The sequence below is a fragment of the Aptenodytes forsteri genome, unplaced genomic scaffold, assembly GCF_000699145.1.
Source record: "Aptenodytes forsteri isolate BGI_AS27 unplaced genomic scaffold, ASM69914v1 Scaffold69, whole genome shotgun sequence".
Lineage (NCBI taxonomy): Eukaryota > Metazoa > Chordata > Aves > Sphenisciformes > Spheniscidae > Aptenodytes > Aptenodytes forsteri.
Window position 1 is genome coordinate 2,117,785 of NW_008795885.1, and position 4,869 is coordinate 2,122,653.

Sequence of the window (4,869 nt, forward strand, 5' to 3'; positions counted from 1 at the left end):
AGAGTTACTGTGTATTCACTCCCATCGTTGAACAGTACATCAAAGCAGTATGTTCCCAACTTCATCAGGTTTTCTAAAGTCACTCTTCTACTGGAACAGTGTGGTAGAACAACACATAGATCTTACTGCCACTTGTTCTACATAATAAAAAACTTTGAGACTCAGTGCTTCTATGTTAAATTTTTGTGCAAACTTGACTATGTGGTAGCACAATAGAGAATTCACCTGGAAAATTATCAGCAGTCCCCAGAGAGTGTCATAGCTAGAGTTCTTATCTGGAACAGGTTTGAAACATTCGGACATTTATTCACACAGTTTCCATTAATTTTACTTCAAAATAAAAACACCTCAGAACAAAATTTGCCCAGACAGCAAAGCCAAGTATCTAATTCAAAGAACATAAAAAACAATATTAATTTTGTCTAGGAAGAAGGACAAAAGAAGCTTAAACCAAAACTCCCATATCCTAGTAAAAGGGCACTGAAATCTAAATCTAGACTAAATCTGATGGATTAGTCTGAAAAACAGACCCAAGAAAAGGAAATGAAGTATAAATATTCAAAGGAATTTTGATTACAGACATGCCTTCAGTTTCAGACATGCCTGAAATAGAACCTGATCTTCAAATTGCAGTCATCTACTAATGGTATATAATAACCCAGCACGGCAGTCTTCAGTTCTAGTCCAATTTTTATATGGGCATTGTGACCTGAAATAAACTTTCTTATGGACTCTTGCAGGAGTCCAGGAAGGAAAATCCATGTAGTGTGGTCATTGCTATTAAATAAGTTTCCTGATAATGTTTCAAAATGGTACAGTAATAGATCACAGAATTTATGATTTGTTATATTAAAAATTTGTTATATTTCATTAAAGCATTAATGCCCAGATATGTTATTCTCAAAGGCCATGATCCTCCATAAACTCAGCTTTACATGTTGAGAATAATCCTCTGGAAATGGATAGCTCACACCTAAGGATCTTTGGAGGGATCTGAACTATAGGGTGTTAACATGAAAAGGGTTAGCAAAATGTCAGGTGTCCATGTCTTTATCTGTGGTTCCTTTTTATAGTTCATGCCAACAGCAATTTCTTATTTCATGGTGATCCACACTTTCCTTGTAGATTCACTGTGTCTCAGTCAACACACATCATCACAGTTGTCTCATCCTTAGGCTTATTTTAGTGCTTGCTGCCTGGTTTCTGTAAACATCTCCTTTTCAAGGTCATTTTCAGTTACCTCCAGGAACTAATCTCTTCCTTTACAGTTAAATTCAGTTAACACAGGTACTTACGTCAAGGTCTTTGAACTCTTAACACCTTTGACAGTCTTTCTCCCATCAAGGCAAATATGGTTCAGATGCAGCAATTCTGCGTGCTTCTGCTCACAGAATGGGACGAGAAGGCAGAGTGCACAACAGACTGCCTAAATCAAATAAGATATGTGTCTAACAGCAGTAATACCCATGGTAATTTGTCCAGCTGTAGCTGGCGGGCCTTCTAGTGGTAGCTGATGGAAAATGAAGCATGTCCAGAGGACAGCATTTCAACTATCTGGTGCATTTGCAGACAGAGTAGAGACATTTTAACCAAGAACATTTTTGTTAAAGGACAGTGTTCTACTCTTTCTGACACCCAACTTTATGCATAGGTTCTGTATTTTTCCCTCAACATGACTGATGTTCAGCCTTTTCGTGTTTCAGAGACCAAATAAGTTCTAAAGAAATGTAACAGGGGATAGCAAATGATGTTACAAAACTAAATGTAATCGGAAAATCTGAATGCGACAATGAAAGCCTCTTATTTATTTTCTTACCTCATTTGATAATGGACAATTTGATTGGCCTGGATGGATACACAAAGTTTGCCCTAATATATGCTGATACATTTTTAACAACATTAATCATATCCTGTCAGTCTTACCACAAAGCATTGGCTTTTCAGACTAGAGTCATAGAGCTGCAGAGCAGTCTTTCCATCAAATCTGGAAAGGGGGTCTATGGAGGCATTGAAATGAGAACATTATGGATTTTAAGTTCTTCAGTGATAGTGTTTTTAGGCTGTCAGCTTTGATTTATGTCATTTAAAGTTTGCAATACACAAATACACAGATTGCCCCAGCACTTAGTAAAGGATCAGATATAATTTTTAAAGTATTGAAAGCTTATGCTCCTGCTGATAGACAAACCCTTGAAGTACTGGGCCTCAGAAAATCTCAGATGTTAAATCTAAATGGCTGCAAATTACATATTTTGTCTTACCATTGCTTTAGCTGTTCCTTTGACTGCCTTATGTTTCCCTTACTGCTCTCTGAAAGTTTATCTATTTGAGATCCTGGAACTATAAAAACAAGGGTGGAAACTCTAGCTGTGATAAAGTATACAGAGACATGATGACTGGTTAGTGAGTTGTTAATTATAATTCGTGTATATTTATGCTCTGAATGTGCGTGTTTACTGAACAGTGCAGTGAGCATAGGTATACCCTCTGGGAGATGGCAAGTCTACCAGCTGTGGGTGCATTTGGAGAAGAAAAACTTTTGTTGTTTCTAAGGTGCCTGGAAGACAAATGTAGATCAGTGAAACCAAACTAAGCGAAGCCTTCAGCCTTAGGAAATAGTTGCTTCCCTCACAATGAAAATCTCGTTACATGGATAAAGAACTGAAATCCTATTCCCTAAATGTGACTCCTATTAGATCCCAAACTCTGCAATTAGTATCTCCTAGATTTCATGAACCTTTACATCTCACATTGAAGTATAGGAGAGAGTGTGACAGAAAGCATGATTCTCTTTTTTGCCAACATATATGCATGCTATGCATTATGCTTCAGTGAAAATATATTTCTGGACAGTCTTGTCTTGGCTGTTGCGTGCTGGGCCATGTGAAAAATCTCTGCAAGTAAGTGGATATTTTCAGCTGGGAGCATCTTTCTAGTGTGCAGGGTCAGGCCAGGTGAAGAGAGGTACAGCCAGGAAGCAACTGAAGAACCGGTCCAGACTCCCTGAGAGGAACAGAGAGGAGGCAAGAAGGCAGACATCAGAGAGAGTGGAAAGACAGACACCCAGAAAGGCTGTAGCAGCTCAGGAAGTCACTGAAAAATGCTGGACTGGGACCAAGCATGACAGAAATGGTCTGGCTTGAATGGACAGAGTGGGCAGGGTAGAGATTTTTTTAGTTACCTTATTAATTTGTTCCACTGCGCAGATCTAGGACTCCGTCTAGTTAAAGTTCCCCTGTTCTAATGAAACAAGCAAGACAGTTTCAAAGCTCTTATGTTGAGTACGTTTTAAGGAAAAGGTGCAGGCAGGTCTGTCATAAAGCTCTGGCCAACACAAAGCTGTATCAGAAGAACATGCCAAATTTCCATTTCTGATTCAAAGATGGTGCAGAGCCAAAGAAATGCTGTTAGTCCTTCATGACAGTCAATATCCACCCTTGATTTGTTGTTGTAATTATAATGTTCCTTATATTGTACTTATGACAGTATTCCAACACTGCTGCTAATTCTGAGTTCCTTATTCAGTATGTAATCAATGCTTTCATAAGCAACTCCCATTGAAGCCACATATGTAAAAAACCAAGCAAAACACAACAAATCTCCCCCAATTAAGAAATAAAAAAAATAGCCAATGAAAGTTATATTAATTGTTAAACAATATCAATAAGTTGGGTTCATATAAATGGCTTTCCCACAGAATCTCTCAAAGCACTTTCCAAACAGGAGTAATTTAGGTCTATGCCACCAATACGAAATAATAAGACTGTTTGCAGTTTATAGATAAGGAAACTGAGATTTGTAACTTTTTCTAAGATATTTTGTAAAAGAGTCAAGAATTTTGGTTAATTTTCCATCTGTTTCTTCATTGAGAGAACATGTTTATTTCCTTACAAACAATATAAATAAGTTGGGTTCATATAAATGGCTTTCCCACAGAATCTCTCAAAGCACTTTCCAAACAGGAGTAATTTAGGTCTATGCCACCAATACGAAATAATAAGACTGTTTGCAGTTTATAGATAAGGAAACTGAGATTTGTAACTTTTTCTAAGATATTTTGTAAAAGAGTCAAGAATTTTGGTTAATTTTCCATCTGTTTCTTCATTGAGAGAACATGTTTATTTCCTTACAGTAGATAGATAAATACCTTTAAATGACGCTGTTCTCTTTTGTATACTGGTGACATAATATTGGAAAGAAGACAGAAACACACACACAACCTGGCTACAAAGAGATTCTATTTCTCAAGGCACTTGAAGAGTAATTTCAGAAAGGAGAGAGGCTGAGCGAGAAGCTGCACTGGTTCTCTACATAACGGTCAGGAAATATTTAACAAATATTGTGATGCTGTATAGCAAAAAGCTACTGGAAATACATTGATTACTACTGTGCAAGTGTGGACTAAGGAATGCCTATGTGAATACATCTTAAATGAAATTCTGTGATGTACACGTCAATGTGCATGTGCGTGTGTGTGTGTGTCCAGAGTCCTGCCTAGCATCATTCTTTTTTTTTCTCATTTTACTCACGTTACTCTTGAAGGTCAAGCACAAGGGGGAGTAAGCTGGAATCTATTCCTTCTTATTAGTCATGGACTGAACTGGTCCTTTACAAAATCAGTCGGCGACATATGAGCAAAGACATGTGAGCATAACTTGAAGGTGATGGGCTGTACAAATGTGGGTGGGGTAGTAATCTGAACCCTTTCTTGTGAGTCGTGATGTCTAAGTGGGAAAAAGCCCAACTTGACCTTTACAGCTGAGATTGAATTTGCAAGACAGGTGGAAAGGCACTAACTAATTGTCGTGAACTGCACAAAGGCAACGTCAAGTCACTGACAGACAATGCATAAGGAGACATACAACTACT

The 4,869-nt window shown here is 37.7% G+C and overlaps 1 long non-coding RNA gene across 1 annotated transcript; it reads right to left on the minus strand.

The window, feature by feature from the left end:
• Positions 1-291: 291 nt before the first annotated feature.
• On the minus strand, positions 292-4,597 carry LOC103903041. The gene is made up of 3 exons (XR_657822.1): positions 4,530-4,597; positions 3,182-3,235; positions 292-3,003 (listed from the first exon to the last, which is right to left on the minus strand). It is a non-coding gene; the product is annotated as an uncharacterized LOC103903041 (long non-coding RNA).
• Positions 4,598-4,869: the final 272 nt, after the last annotated feature.